Source organism: Ips typographus, linkage group LG15, assembly GCF_016097725.1.
Source record: "Ips typographus isolate SLU linkage group LG15, UJ_Ityp_2.0, whole genome shotgun sequence".
NCBI lineage: Eukaryota > Metazoa > Arthropoda > Insecta > Coleoptera > Curculionidae > Ips > Ips typographus.
The window spans coordinates 2,025,274-2,042,024 of record NC_138436.1 but is presented as its reverse complement, the minus strand read 5'-3'; the positions used below and the strand labels follow the sequence as shown (position 1 = coordinate 2,042,024).

General features: G+C 38.6%; 1 long non-coding RNA gene across 1 annotated transcript in view; it reads right to left on the bottom strand.

The window, feature by feature from the left end:
- LOC145738266 (uncharacterized) overlaps positions 1-14,281 on the bottom strand; it is a 266,136-nt gene extending 251,855 nt beyond the window's left edge. Inside the window, exon 1 of the long non-coding RNA XR_014180674.1 lies at positions 14,189-14,281. This is a non-coding gene — a long non-coding RNA (uncharacterized LOC145738266). The remainder of the gene's footprint in view (positions 1-14,188) is intronic.
- Positions 14,282-16,751: the final 2,470 nt, after the last annotated feature.

Below are 16,751 nucleotides of genomic sequence, written 5' to 3'. Positions count from 1 at the left end.
CTTGCAATTGTCTTTGCCTTATGGAACACTGGAAGAACATGGAATACCTTAGCAACATTAACATAAACAGTTTTAAATTAGCGTCAAGTTTTTGCAGGGACAAAGGATATGGCGGCGCTGCCATATATTTGTATCAAGACGTTAAATATCAAGTGCGTAATCAGATTAACAAACTTTCGGTAAGTGGAGTTTTTGAGTGTGCTTGTATAGAATGTAATTTAGAGAACACAACATGTTTTATAGCAACCATATATAGGCCTCCAAAAGGTGACCTAACGGTATTTTTTTAAAAACTGGAAACCATGCTTGAACAAATATTTAAATATACTATATATCATGTGACCATTTTTATTGCAGGAGATTTTAACATAGAACTTCTTGAAAGTAACAGTACTCGAACCCAGATTTTGTCCGTTATGTCATCTTTTGCAATCTACCCCACAATTTCAGAAAACACTAGAATTACGTCTTCTTGCAAAAGCTGCATTTATAATATATTCACTAATATTCCGGAATCAAAAATAAGCAGCTGTATCTTGAACTCTACCATATCTGATCACACTGCTCAAAAAATAACATTTTATCTAGAAAGAGATTGCTCTAAACGTTGTTATTATAAAAGATTTTTTAGCCAGGAAAGCAATGAAAATTTTTTTGAATTAATCGGCCGACAGCAATGGTTGGATGTGTTTGACGCTCGTAGATTGGATGTAGACCAACAATGGTCACTTTTCACTTAGGTTATTATTACTTAGATTATCACATTAGGTGGCAAACTGAACAAAGCTTGTTACTGTATACGTAATGTAAAAAAGTGCCTAAATAAGCACACCCTCAGAACATTTTTTTGCAAACTTCGAAAATACCAGGTGTCCAAGAGCACCCTGGACATAGGAGATTAACATGGGAAAATGGTTTTGATTTTTTTGCGCCTGTACGGTTCATTTAACGGAAAAACGCTTTAGATAAAAGTTTTAGAGCACATTTTCGGCTATCAACTTGTAATTTTTTCAATACCGTAGATTTGACCATTAAGACGAAAAACGGATCTAAAATTCGGAAATTTTAAATCTCGCGCCAAGCGGTCGTTAAGGAAAGTTTATATCCGGCCGTGCTACCAACCTTTCAAAATCATAACAAATCGCTGTCAGTCATTCTGTAATCAAAACATTCAAAACAAGTTTATTTAGTACTAATTTTGAGTTACTACCCACATAATGCAAAGAAAATACAAATAAATATACTTTCAGTAGCCACAGCTCAAAAATCTGGTAAGTTGCGTTTATAACCTCATTCAATGTCTCTACTCAACTTATTTACTTTGTAGCAAAATTCTTTAAGAAAACACTGGTTTTGCTTGCAAATATTTAAAGAAGACAACCGACACCACTTTGACACCGCTTTTCTCAATGACTGTACCAAATTTTGTAGTGTTTTTTCAAGTTATCGGATAGGAAATTTAATGAGGATTCCAAAAATTTGTTTGAAACTGTTATTTTCTCAGCCCAAGCGGGTTTAACAAGCAAGTTTGTTCCTGGCTGACTGTGCTCAAAAGTTGCAAAATTCCTTGTTCAGAAAAGTTTTCTTGCAGTATTCGATTGAAAACGTATTTCTGAGATTTATGAAATTTTTTTTTACATTGCTCATGTGACTGCCTAGCTAAATTATCCTCTAAAAAACATGTAAAACCTGTAAAAATTTGCCTAGAATTTGCAAAAACTACAGTTTTATTTTGACAATTGTCAGTAAATTACTGATAAGTTACCAATTATTTAAATAATATCTTCAGATTTTCGTAATTTTTCTCATCTGAAACACATGTTATTTGTCATCATTTAAACTTGAGATAATAAAGTGGCAAAATGCTGAAATTGCTATTTTTTTCGAAAAGGCTACTTGATCATAAAAAAGTTATGAAATTGGAAGTGGTACAAGAATCTTTGTCCAAAAAGTGTTACTTTATTTATTTTATTATTGAAAAACCATAAGCTTTAAAACAATGAATACAAATCAAAACAGCCTTTTATTCATTTCCAGTATTGATTTTTCAGGATTTTATTTTGATTATATTGACTGAAAATTACTTTAATGAAATTAATGACAGCCTTGACAGGAAAATGATATCATTCAAGCAAATTTCAATTAGATCCATAAATGTACTGGTCAAATTGGAATTTACTGGTAAAATTGTGAAATTTTTCTGTCACACTAAGGTAAAGTAAAACAGGGTAAACTTAAGCCCATTATAAACCATTTTATTTAGCTTTAAATTTACAATTATTGTTTGTAGTCCCCTAGTTAATGTGTCGCTTATCTCTGATTTGAATGGTTGTTGTGTTTCTAGATGGTTGAGGTAGAAAAACTGACGGAAGCCGAACTTTGCACCCAACTGTTGCACTTCCAAGTTTGGGTGAATCCGTTAAGACGAGTTACAATAAATGTAATGTCCAAAAAGCTTAAACGGCTTTTATAAACCAGGAATAGGGGTCTCAGGAGGTACACTATTAACACTATTCACATGTTTATATTTCTATTAATAATGTGTTATTAGGTCACTGAGAATCAAAGAAGCCAGTAAAAAAAAACAGTGATACTGATGTCAAAAATCAGAATAACTGCAGGACCAAGAAAAAATCTCCAGCAATTAAATCTGGTTTTTCCAGTTCAGATTCTAGGTAAGTTATTTTTTATGTAATTTTTAATAATTTTACCTACGACCACAATGTAAATAGCTAATTACGCATAGTTTTCCGTTACGTAATGGGGCCCTCTTTACGTTAACCATGTAGGTAGTGTAGTGGCTCTTTACTTTATAACTTTTTCCATGTCGTGTGTAAAATGCTTCTTACAGCACTAGTTATGTAATATACTATTATGATCCATTTGAGGATCTGTATATTTCAAAAAGTTTTGCGGTATTTTTATTGGAATTTTGAGCAAACTTAATCCTGTTTGAAGGAAATTTTGCGATATTTTAGGGAATACATTGCAGTAGACACTACAGTGTATCAATATAACAAAAATTGAACAGAACAGCATAGGCACATGTAAGGTAAAATCTTTGCTACATGATATTGATTTGAAACAATATTCATTACAAATTATTATAATACTCTACCAGTTTTTTAACATTCATACTACATTTTTTAAGGTCGCGTGACAGGTGTTAACTGGCTTTTACAGTGTTGCAAGCTCAAAATTGCATTATTAACGTCACGTAACGTGTATTTTACAATTTCAGTTTTACAACACTCTCTAAACTTATCAAATGATCAACGTTTAAATTACATTTTAAAAGTCATCTGATTGTTTTGACAGGTGTCAACTGGCTTTTACGGTGTTTCAAGCTCTAAAATTGCATAACCAGTCACGTAATGTGGGAATTTCAGCTTTTGCAACTGTTTAAAATAATCTAATTTACATTTAACAAATTTTTAAGTTTAAACCACATTTGAAAGGTCACGTGAAAATGTCAACTGGTCTTGCTGTATTGCAAGCTCAATAATTGAATTATCAAAGTCACGTGACGTAGTTCTTACAATTTTACCACTGTTTAAATTTAAATTACCAACTTTTCTACTGTTAATTTTAACCGATAGGTATTTTTATTTGAGTGAAGTGCTTACTTGGTTACTATGACAGAAGATTCGTGCAACGTAACCTGAGAAAGTCATTTTTAGTGAATTGAACCAAACTGTCAAGTACAAATTGTAAAAGCAGACCTGCTACTTAATTAATCTAACCTAAAAACAGTCATGTGACCATAAAAAGTTCGACAACCCAAGAACTGAGGCTATTTGCTATTAATCTTGTCGTTTTCGAGATACCTATTGACTATTTTACATAGGAATTTTTATTTGGAAGGCTGTGGCAGGCGAACGGTTGAAGATAGAGCAAAACGGTTTACATGTTCCTATCCTATCTTTTGAGATCTATCTGATAATAATAATTTCAAAATTTTCAAAAAAAAACATTTCAAATTGTTGTAGTTGGTCTTGTGAGGGAGAGAGGATTTATTATTGTCCAGTTGTGGGGACTGTTTTTTCATTTTACTTCTAGTTCCGTTAATCGTCGTTATTTTTGACATTTGTGTCCACTTGTACAGTAATTCGTTGTAATGTAGGGGGAATTTTCGATAATATTCGATTAATCCAAGAAAGCTTTTCATTTCTTTTGGCGTGTTTGGAATAGAGTAGTCTTTGATTGCTTTTTTTATCAAGATTGGGTTTAATACCGTTAGGAGTTATAACATGTCATAACTAACTAAATTTTTTACTGAGAAATTGTGACTTTGTCCGTAAAGCCGCGGGCGGATTGGAGGCTATTCCCAGTAAAGTCGTTTAAGCTACATTTACATCCACTTCAAAGTCTTGCAAGCTTGACATATAGACGTCTATACTGACATTTACATAAAAAATAATTTCAAGTTGATTTCAAAGTGCACTTTGCCACTGCCACTGCATTCAGCTGCTTAGCCGAAAATGACTAATTTATAGGTTAGATCGATGTTATGTTTACTACATTTTAAGTTTTCTAAAGATTTTTGTCTTTTAGATTTAGATAAATTTGTGTTAAATTAGCTGGAGATCGAGCACACTTGAAATGCTGATGTATTTATATCTATCATAACTAAAATTTTAAAGTTTAAATTAAAAAATTAAAATTTTCAGATTTTCAATGTCATGTTAAATGGTAAATACCCTTATAAAAACAAATGACTATAAGGGTAGTCTACTTGGAAAAATGTCTCTAGAACCTTAGGAATCAAGGTGCAATCGCAGTAATGCGCATGCGTGTAATTTATGCGCCCACACAGTTGCCGGCATGTCAAAATTTACCATAAAAAAATTACCACTTGCTGTTTTTAAACTATTTAATGACAAGTTTATTTAGATAAAGATGGCAATTGAAAGTTTACAATAGCATTTCTACCTCTCATAACAAAAAATACTGTTATTTTTTTATAATAAACATTAATTATGGTTTAGCAACAATTAAAACGAAATAAATTAAAACGATTAGAAGTTTTGCCAGCAATGCACTTAAAGTAAGTGTCAACGCTAATATATTGTCACGAATAACATAAGTTGCACCATGTTCCGTTACCTAGTCTGGCCCCGGTCTCCCCCAGTGCACTGCCGAATCAGCGAGACCGGCAAATTGGGGTCATGAGATGAGTATTTAATCAGCGTCTCAAGCCATCGAGGATTACTGGTCTCTGGGTCGGTCTATCGAGCATCAGTCCGAACTTTCTAGTGCCCGGACGGCTCGATACCCTCTTGGAAATCCAGGCTGAAAAGACTAGAGTTCTTACGCAACCCAGTGGTGACCGTCGGGACTCTTGACCCTATCAGTACCTGAAGTAAGTCCTTTGGGCGTGTCGGTCATAGGGGCTCCCTGCTTGTATCGAGCGGGTTTCGCTTGGCGACACTTCAAGAGGGCTTGCAGTGCCTAAAGTAAATCCTTCGGGCTTGTCGGACATAGGGGTTCCCTGCTCGTATCGAGCGGGTTCCGCTTGGCGGCACATCAGAAGGCCTTACACACACACACACACACACCCCCACGCACCCCCTCGTAGAGAGTGTTCCATGTGCGTCCCGCCTGCAGCGGTACTGGCGGCCCTCTTAATCTGGGGGTAAGATTTAGTTAGGCATTATCTTCGGTATAAAAATAAAGGAGACATACTTGAGCTACGTTTGTTGTTTCTCTTCCTACGCCACCCCCCAAACGTGACAATATGACAGCTAACTTTCAACTTCAAATTCAAATGTGGTTTCCGACTCCCGTTCTTTCTTAATTCTTGGTCGAGTTTCTCGGAAAGTGGTAAAAGTGAAAGTGGTTATTCTCGTCCTGCAATCAGTTGAATTAGTGCAATCCTGGCAGGGCCTGCCTGGGTCCTGGGTCAATTCAATCGTCAATGATATGAATGAAATCGTTTTATAAACGTGATTTATTAATTTGAAATTTGAATAGCCCATATTCCAGGTTCTGACCATAATTTTTGCCTACCTATTGTATATTTACTACTCCATGGGCATACTGAATTGGTTCCATAATCCTTATTGCAACTCTTTAAGGATTTTTGATTTAGATTAAGCTACCCGGCTTTATACTAAGTGGTTGCGATGAATTATATTTTACAACACAAATAGCTCGAAAAACCATTAAATAAAGATGTTTTTCTACGATTTTTATCATAAAGTTGTGAAACAAACTAAGAGAAGTGCAAAACATTACTTGACATTACTGAAACGTCGAAATTGTGGGTTCCTAACCTAAAGATTTATTTGTAAACAAAGGAACCTGATAAGTGTCAATAAAAACTTGCGCTTGCGCAGTAGCGACAGTTTTCTTTCCACAGCAGATATAGGGTGTTACCCGTTATATAGAGAACTGTCAAATTTGAAGTTGACTTAAAAGTGATTGTAAATGTAGCTTTATGGGATTTTCCCGCGTGTTGTACGGGTGCGTGTTCGTGCATCACGGCTTCGTTAGTTCGTTAACACGCTTGTTTTTTCTGTGTTGGGTTACTACCCCAGTGAACCAAAACAAACAAAAATGAAATAATAAAATAAACAGTGTAAGGGGAGGTTCCTCGTGGGTCATATGATTCCTTTACATTAGTGTGGGTTACAGCTTCGGGACCTCAGTTTGGACTTTCCGGTCTAAGATCGGGATTAGCGGACAGGAGGCGGTAATTTACGGTCACTAACAAACTCACTACTAATCCGAATATTTAATATATTGAACTTGTAAGAAAGAATATAATTTATTAGCGACACCACCTTGTCTTAGTGTAAGTAGGACGTAGACTGGCGGAAAACGGAAATGACCAGACTCTGGTGTTGGTCTGGAGGTAGGTGGCGCATCAGGTACAGTGGCGGTGTTGTCGGATGTAAGGGGTGGTGTTACAACTCTCCCCCTTTACTCAACGAATCCTGTGGAGAGGAAGAGTAAGTTAAGGTTTGTGTTGTTAGGTACTCACAGCAGGAGCATTTTGGCTTCGCGGAGTTCCGTTTTGGGCGCTCCGGTCTAGGAGTCGGCGTCTGCATCTTGTTAGGTTGGTCAGCGTCCTCGTCTGAGCTGTCTTGATGAACCTCCTTAGTGGTTGTTTTGTCGTATGGGTCATCGTCACCTTCGAGGTTCTGAGGTGTGTGAGGTCCTTCTGTAGAGACCTGGACTTTAGTTGAGGGGCGTCCTCGTTTCCTAATGGGTTTTACAGGTGCAGGCAGATCCCACTCGCTGCCGCGGTAAGGCGTCAGGGCTGATGTGTGGTATTTTCCTAGTACCTTATTCGGGTCTGCAGGTGATGACACTTCATAGGTGGTGGGTGTAATCATCCTCGTGACTATGTAGGGGCCATCACGTTTAGGTGCAAATTTTGACGTATATGAATCTTTCAGCCTACTAAGGGCGTGGACGTTCACAAGTACACGGTCACCATTAGTGTAGATCGGGGCTTCACGTAGCTTCATGTCGGCATACTTATGAGTACGGTCTTGCTGAGCTTCAGTAGTTTCACGGGCGTCGTGGAGTATCGTTCCAATGGTACTCAGGTAGGGTGTCATCTGACAAACGAAGTTGTCATTACGGACAATCGCACGTAGGTCGCGATTTACGTCGTCGGGGCATCTTAACTCTCGTCCGAAAGTCAGGAACGCTGCAGTGTATCCAGTTCCTTGGCACTTGGCCGTGTTCATGGCGAATCTAATGCTCGACAATTTTTCATTCCATGTAGTATGATCGTTGGAAACCAGGATTGAAAGTTGAGTTTTAAGATCTCTATTTTTTCTCTCAACAGGGTTACTCTTGGGATGGTAAGCTGGGATCAATGACTGGGTAAATCCAAGGCAATGAGCTGCCTGCTGCATAACAGCACTGACAAATTGTACTCCATTATCTGAGATAACTCTTCTGGGTACACCGTATCGCAATATAACTTCGTCGATCAGACATTGTGCGCAATTCTCAGCGCTGGCAACCTTAAGGGGAAACAGTTCTGTCCATCTGGTGGCAGTATCTTCAATGATAAATATCCATCTATATCCATCACTCGTCTCTGGTAGGGGACCAAACAAATCAATGGATATAATTTCAAACCGCTGAGCTTGGATAGGGGTTTGCAGCAATCCTGCTGGTTTCAAGTTTGTAGCCTTATACCGTTGGCATTCTAGGCATTTACTGACATACTCGGTGATTGTACGGCGCATTCCGGGCCAGTAATATCGTCTTGCAATTCTCTGTAGGGTGCGTTCCACTCCATAGTGTCCGCTTAATGGCGAATCGTGATACTCGGCAAGAATTCGTGGTACTTCTGTTTTTGGCACAACCAATTGGGCTTCTTCCTCATCCACTTCAGGTACGAAACGATACAAGACTCCATTGGACATCAGATATCCTCGCTCAGTCCATTTCTTGAAGGCAACGCTCTCTGGTATGGGTGATTCAAAGCATCTGATGATCTTGTCAACATCAGGATCGGCGATCTGTTGGGCTCGGATTTTGGTAGCCTCGGTACTTATGTGTCACTGACCAGACAACAGCCAAAGCTTCGCGCTCAGTTGTTGTATAATTCTGTTCTGCAGCTGTCAAAAGGCGACTGGCATACTCGATGGGCCTTTCGTCGGGACCCTCCCCCTGCAACAGACATGCGCCAATAGCATAAGAGGAAGCGTCTGTCTTCAGAATGTATGCTTTCGTGGGGTCAGCTTGACGTAAGATGGGGCTCGTTGTCAGTAAGGTCTTTAATTTATTAAACGCTTCAGTTTCTGGTAATGTCCAAGTCCAAGGGGCCTTTTTCTTGGTGAGGGTTGTCAAGGGCTTTGCTACGTCAGCGAAGTTTTTAATAAAGCGCCTATACCAAGAGCAGGTCTGCAGAAATGAAAGCAGTTCTTTCACATTTCTGGGTGGCGGCATTTGGAGGATCGCTGAGACCTTATCTGGATTGGGTGCAACACCGGACGGCGTAATGACATGTCCCAGGTACTCGACGCGTGGACAGGTAAAGTGGCATTTCTTTCGGTTTAGGCACAATCTGAAAAGTCGAAGTCGATCGAAAACTAGTTGAAGATGGTGGATATGAGACTGAAATGTGTCAGATAAAATAATCAAGTCATCTAAATATGCTAATATACTCAAGTCTGGCAATCCTGCGCGGAATCTGTCCATCAAACGTTGGAACGTCGACGGCGCATTTCGCAAACCGAAAGGCATTCTTGTGTAGCGGTATGTCCCGAATGGACATATGAATGCTGTCTTGTCGCGATCTGCAAGTCGTACAGAGACTTGGTGGTAACCGGCCTTTAGATCGAGAGTAGTCATATATTGAGTTCTCGTCGTCTGATGCAAAATATCGTCTACTCGTGGCAATGGGTAGCGGTCTGGTCTGGTTTTGTCATTGAGCTTCCTGTAGTCAACTGTCAACCTAGTAGAACCATCTTTCTTCGGAACTAGAACAACTGGTGAAGCGTAAGGAGATTCACAGTCTTCTATAATCCCTTGGCTGAGTAATTTGTCGAGTTCAATTTTGAATTGATCCTTTTTCTGCGGAGATAACCTATAAGGTGGCACAGCAACTGGTAAGTCATCATTCAGGTTAATAACATGCTCTGCAAAAGGAGTAGGTTGAGTATTGTTTTCAAATAAGTCCTCATTTCTGTAAAGTAGATCATTTAGGATTTTTCTTTCCTCATTTGAGAGAAGTGTTCCTTCATCAGATTGAAGAGTGACTTCACTTGTGTGCTGGATTGACAGGTCCAGACAAAGGTTGGTTTTCTCTGTGTGGTCAGGAACAAATGGATATTTTAAGTGTGGACAGTCACCATAGAACCATGATTGATTTGGTAGGTCTAGGACAACGTTGGCTGCCTGCAAAAAATCAGCACCAAGTAATGTCTTACTCTGTTGATGTTCAGGTATTGCATAAAATGAGATGGTGTGTGCACGCTCTTCCATTTTGATTTGGGCTGTAAAGGTATGGGCTTGAACATTTCTGGTTCGTCCATCCGCTAATGTCAATTTTAAATCTGCCTCTTCTTGAGGAGTACATGTTTGGTACAGTATTTCCTTGAGTTGAGTCCCTGCAATGCTGTGTTGAGCTCCAGAATCCAGATAAGCTGCTATTTGGGCATTTCCTAGCTCAATGTTGACAACTGTAGTATGGTTTGGTTTACCTTTAGAGTTGTTGTTGCAGTTTGGGCAATTACTCCTGACGTGTCCAGGTTTACCACATCCATAGCAAATCAGGGTGTTGATTGTCTGTCCATTGTATAAAGTAGGGGGTGTTAACGCATAGGTGAATGAAAATAGAAATTGAAAGTAGTGGACTGTATGAAAAGTAATCTAGACGCTAACACCGAGAAATGCACAAAAGTACCAAAATGAAAAGGGCACTCACCAGTTGTCTGCTCTGGCCGCTCTTCTGGGGATCCCCACACACATACACGTAAACCACGAGTTTTCTTAGGATAAGTAAAATTGTTGTAATTAAAACGGTAAATCCGGATTAGTGTCTGTTTGTGTCGCGTCGTCTCGTTCGAATGTTCAAGACCGCTTTTCAAGCAGTACTGATTCTTCATTGCGCCTGCGCGCCCTTTTGAATTGAAATACCCTTGTGCAGATAATGGTAGTATTAAACAAATATATATATAGAATGAAAAATTCGAGGAAAATTTATATCACCAATGTTATGCATTAACATTAACCGGCCACCAAAACCTTAGTTTTCTAAAAAAACCCTGATACGAAAAAATAATATTAGTAGTGAAATATAACTAAAATAATATTTAGATAAAGACAAAAAAATTTATATCTTAATTCCAACCCCTTAAATAAGAAATCCCAAAATAAAACAAAAAAAAAAACGAAACAATAGTAATGAATATGCGAATTAATTACCCTTTGGTAAAGGGCACAATTTTACAACCGGTCTTTTAAACATTCCGCTGGCTGTTCGAACAGTTACTACTCGGCAGTAACCATCCTCACCCGGGTGCAGTTGTACCACGCGACCAAGTGGCCATGTGAAAGGAGAAGTTTTCTCGCGCTTAAGAAGAACTAAATCGTTTAATTCAATTTTTCCAGAATCACCATACCACTTATGCCTTTGCTGTAAAGTATTCAAATATTCTGTAGAGTACCTTTTCCAAAAATCAAAATGTAACCTTTGAATAAATTGCCAGCGAGATAAATGATTGAGTTTAGTATGAGTGAAATCAGATTCGTGAATTACCGAGTTTAATGGCTCCAATGTTAGAAAATGGCCTGGGGTCAAAGGAATCAAGTCATTGGGATCTGAACTTTGTGAACATAATGGTCTTGAATTTAGAACTGATTCTATTTGGCACAATAGGGTCGAAAATTCCTCGAAGCTTAAACGCTGCTCACCCACAACTCGAAGTATATGTGATTTGACGCTTTTCACTCCGGCTTCGGCAAGACCATTAAAATGGGGACCGGAAGGTGGACTGAAATACCACTGAAATGACAACTTTTCCGACGTAGTTTTTGCTAACTCTTTGATTTTGTTGTTTGCACCAGTAAAATTAGTGCCATTGTCACTATGACACGCTATTATCATTCCCCGTCTAGCTATGAAACGTTTAAAGGCAGCAAGAAAACTGTCAGCGGAAAGTTCTTGCGTTATTTCTAAGTGAATCGCTTTTGTAGCGGTACAGACGAAAACACAGACGTAAGATTTGAATACCTTTGCTCCTCGATGACGGAAAACGGTTAAGAAAAACGGACCACATAAATCAATAGCCACGTGGGAAAACGGCTTAATTTGACAAATTCGATAAGAAGGTAGATTTCCCATCGGAGGTGGCGAGCAACACTTAGGATTAGCTCTGAAACAACGAATGCAATTTGATAGAGTTTTTTGAATAACCTTTCGGGCTGAAACGATCCAGTATTTTTGAAGAAGTAAGTTATGCAACGTTCTTAAGCCTGGATGTAAGAATTTTACATGCGTTTGCTCAACAATCAAAAATGTTAAACGATGCGAGCTCGGCAATAGCAAAGGGTATTTTGCAGAATATTCTAAGTCGGAGTATTTCAAACGTCCCCCGGTTCGAAGAAATTTATCTGAGTCAAGAAATAATGAAAGTTTTCGAAAGGGTTTAGGTAGGGGTTGATTATTATTTATCTTCATGATAAGGTCAGAAAATTCAGTTTCCTGAACATATTTTATCAACCGCATTAAAACTTGTTGAAGTTCAACTTCCGTAGGAATGCCAAAACGCTTTGATTCAGGAAATTTCCAATTAGAGTATATACGAAAACAATAAGCTAGTATTCTTTGAATTTTGGCCAGTGAGGAATATTTTTCAAGAAAATCATCGAAAGCATGAGTTACGGTCACCACATTTAAGGAAATTGATTTCTCCTCACTGGAAACTTCGGAGGTATTCAACTCAGGTCGTTTAAACCACTCCTCCAGCCATTCGTCACGAGGCTCAGAAAGAAACGATGGTCCTCTCCACCAGACATCGTTACAAATTAATTCCGACGGGTTCATGCCTCGTGAAGCGTAATCTGCAGGGTTAAGTGCAGAGGGAATATACCTCCATGAAGAAGGTGGTACTATATCTTGAATATGACTGACTCGGTTTGATACGAAAGTTTTCCACCGACTAGGCGATGCGTTTAACCAAGAAAGAACAACTTGAGAGTCAGTCCAGGCGGTACACAAATCGAAATTAATTTGATCATGATAAGTACTTTTCACAGAATAAATTAAGTCGGCTAGTAGTTTCGCTGCTACTAATTCCAACTTAGGAATAGTTAGGGATTTCAAGGGTGCAACTCTGCTTTTTGCACATAAAAGGGACACCGAAATAGAATTTCCCGTTTCTACACGAACATAAACAACCCCTCCGTATCCGATAGAGGAAGTGTCGCAGAAAGCATGCAATTCGCATCTTCGAAATTTATTAGAAAAATGTGACGTGGAATTTTTAAACTAGAAATTGCAGGAATTTCTTTTTTCAATCGTGACCAAGCAGAGACTATCCTATCTGAAGGGGTTTCGTCCCAATCGATTTGAGAACTCCACAAGCATTGCATAATATATTTTGCTAGTAGAACCACAGGGCAAAGAAATCCTAGAGGATCAAAAATTCTACCTATGTCAGATAATATATTTCGCTTAGTACACGGTCGTTCACTTAATTGGCATCGGTAAGAAAATGAATCTGATTTAGGTTGCCACTGAAGACCTAATACTTTAAGAAACTGGGGTTCTTCTATATCGAAAGATAGGGGCATTTGTCTGTCGGATTCTGAAACAGTGGAGAGCAGTTCAGGAGCATTGCTGGCCCATTTACGTAACTCGAAGCCTCCTAGCCTTAGAAGTTGAATTAATTCAGATTGTAGCTGAAGCGCTCCAGAAACCGAAGGGCTTGTACCCAATATGTCATCCACGTAAGTCTGAGTCTTAAGAAGTTTACTGGCGTTTGGGAAACGAGAGCCTTCTACATCAGCAAGCTCATTTAGAGTGCGTATAGCTAAATAAGGGCTGCAACTCAAACCGAACGTAACTGTATTCAATGTCCACTCAGAAAGTGGCTCATCAGGAGAAAATCGCCACAGTATTCGGAGAAAATCTCTATGAGATGGAGTAATAAGAATCTGGCGAAACATTTGTTTGACGTCGGCAATGAATACAATAGGATGAACGCGAAAATTTAGAAGCAGGGAAAAGATATCCTGTTGTAATTTTGGACCTGAAAGTAGTGTATCATTTAAACTCAATCCTTTTGGACTCTTGGCTGACCCATCCCAAACGACACGCAATTTAGTGCTAACACTATCAGGTTTTAAAACGCAATGATGCGGTAAGTAAGCACAAAGAGATGGCCTCGAAGTTGAAGGTGTAACCAGAGACATGTGACCACTATCAACGTAGTCCTTCATAAAATCACAATAGGAAGCATACAAAGTAGAATTTTTTATAAGTCTTGATTCAAGTGACATAAATCTACGAAGTGCCTGAGAATAAGTATCACCAAGATCTGGTTCCAAATTCTTGAATGGAAGAGAAACTATTGTCACGAATGGAAAATCCGTTAATTGAAAAGATGGACTGATTAACTTAAAAAACATCGAGGATTGCGAAATGTTAAGCGCACGAGGCAAGGTCGCATCACGTTGCACCGAGTGCACCGTATCGGTGATGAGTCACCACCACCTGCTTTGCAGAAATGTGAAAAACAAGCGACAATAACAAGCTGCGTCAGCCGATCAATCGGGTATAAAATACGCCGATTTTAGCAGTATAGGATGAGTGTGAACCAATCGACAGTAGTGCGACCAGCTGAACCAGGAAGTCGAGATGTCGACTCTCCTCGGTCAAGAAAAGATCAAGTTAAGTAGTCCGTTCTCATAAGTTGTTCCAACACAAAAGTGACCAAGCCAGCCGCCAGAAAATGCTAAGTCCTTAGCGTATGAATTTGTGTAAGTACCATTGTTTAATTGTTAGTGTGTTTATGACCATATTGTGCAGACCCATTTGTGTATACTGTATTTAATAGATTTAAGTGTTTAATAGAAAACTCAGTGTTTGATTCCATCCTTAAAACTGAGATCCCGGCAAGACGTTTAACGTCGTGAGTCAGTTTAATTAATGAATCCGAAAGGGCTCATAAAATAAACGTGACATTTGGTGGAGGTGCCGGTCTGTTTTGGGGGTATGATAAAGATTCAGGAAAATAATGTGTGGACTATAAAAGAAATTTTTAGTATTATTTTCTTTTGGCTAGGGATAGTAACATTGATTTATTCAGTGATTTTTTGGGGGTTACCTTTGCTATTAAAGCGTTCATTTGAGAAAATTTTAGTTTAATATGGGTGGTACATCTTCAAAAGAGGAGGAAATTATTATTTCCCAAGCGGGAAACAGTGGAGGTGTATCAAATAGTTCAGGAAAAGATAATTCATGGTCGGCAAAGGAAATTTTAATTATTATTTTTCTGTGCATGGGGGTATTAATGCTTGTGTATTTTAGCGTCAAAAAGATTATTAGTCTGATGAACAAGCAAATTCGTAAAGAAATTGCTAGGAATAATCAACTTGCTTAAAAGAAAAAAAATTTTAATTTAATCTTTTGAAAAATAATTTGAAAAAAAAATAAATATAGCACATAAATGAATTTAAAAATTGTCCATGAGTGAGTCGAGTGACAAAGATCGAGTAAAAACTCGCAGTAGGGCTCAAAGTTTGTCGGAAAAAGAAAAATTCGTGTTACGTGAAGCTATCGCTAGGGGTCGAAACCCAGAGAAGGTGATAAAAGAGTTAAAAGATTTTAAACCCGAGCATCACAGTTCGACTGTGAGTTTTCCTGCTCCGACACAAACAGCAACTTCTTCACACAAACAGAAGCTTGACAAACCCAGTTCAGTTTGTTTGACAAGCAGTGAGGACGAAGAAAATACTCTTGACAATACTGTCGTGGGCGTTCAAGCTCAAACTTCCCAAGCCTCGGCTTCGACTTCTAAGCCCCAATCTACGGAAGTTTATTTCAAACCAAGAGCTTCGTTAAGTAGAACTCCGCCAAAACCACGTGAAACAGAGGATCCTTGGCAGGAAAGTCCCTTAGAAGTGGTAGTGCCACCAAAATCCCGCCCCTCAGAATTATTACATAGTTCTAATAATTCTTGCCCACCCCCTGTGATTCGGGAAAGAAACCGTGCCATACGCCCTAACGATATTTTAGTAATGGCTAACATGACATTACAGGCAGCTTTGGCTGAGCCAAAAACTCCGGCCACCCCAAAGTTTACATGCCCATCTACATTTAACCCTTCTATTGACTCTCCCAGTATTTTTATAAATAAATACGAAAAGGCAGCAATTGTGAATAGCTGGTCAGAAAATCATAAAATATCTTATTTGGCTAATTTTTTGGAAGGGTCAGCCCATACGTGGTTTAGTAATTATATTAGTGAGCCAGAGAATCAGATGAAAACATGGCTAAATATTAAATCAGATTTTTTGAAAGAGTTTTCAGGAGAACAGCCACTCCGAAAGTTAAAATTTAGATTAAACACCCGCAAACAGCAGGACGTCGAGGACATTAAAAAGTACTATTATGATCTATTGGCAATCGCAAACGAGATTGACCCAGAAATGACTTTTGACGCGTTTAGGGATCATTTTGAAAATGGTTTACATCCATCTTACTATGAGATGTATTATTTGCTTAGTTCTAGCAATAGAAATTTTGACGATTTAAAGCAATTGGTCATTAAAATAAGCGATATCAAAGAAAGGACATTGGTAAACCAAATGACACAGAGTACAGCTTTATTGTCAGTATCTGCGGCAGTCAGTAACAGTAACAGTGGTAATAACCCAACAGACCGGCAAAGGACCTGGAATGACACCAGGCCACGGACATTTTTTAATAGGAATTTTTCGAATACGGTTCAAAATCAAGCACGAAATACCTATGTTCCAAGGGTGAATAATTTTAGACCAAATCAAAATAATCCGAGGAACAACTCATTCAATAGGGGGCGACAATTTGTAAGAAACAATTCGCAACAACCCCGGAACCAGGATACTTTTAACGGGAACAGAAATCAGAACTGGAGGAATAATAATAGCAATAATTATTTGCCTCGTACGAGAACGCACGACGGCCGGGTTATTTGCATTGATTGCCGTAGGCCCGGTCATGTGTCTTGTAATTTCAATAACAGGCCTTTCCAAAGGAATGCACCTCAAGGCCGAAGAAACCCAAACGACAGAGG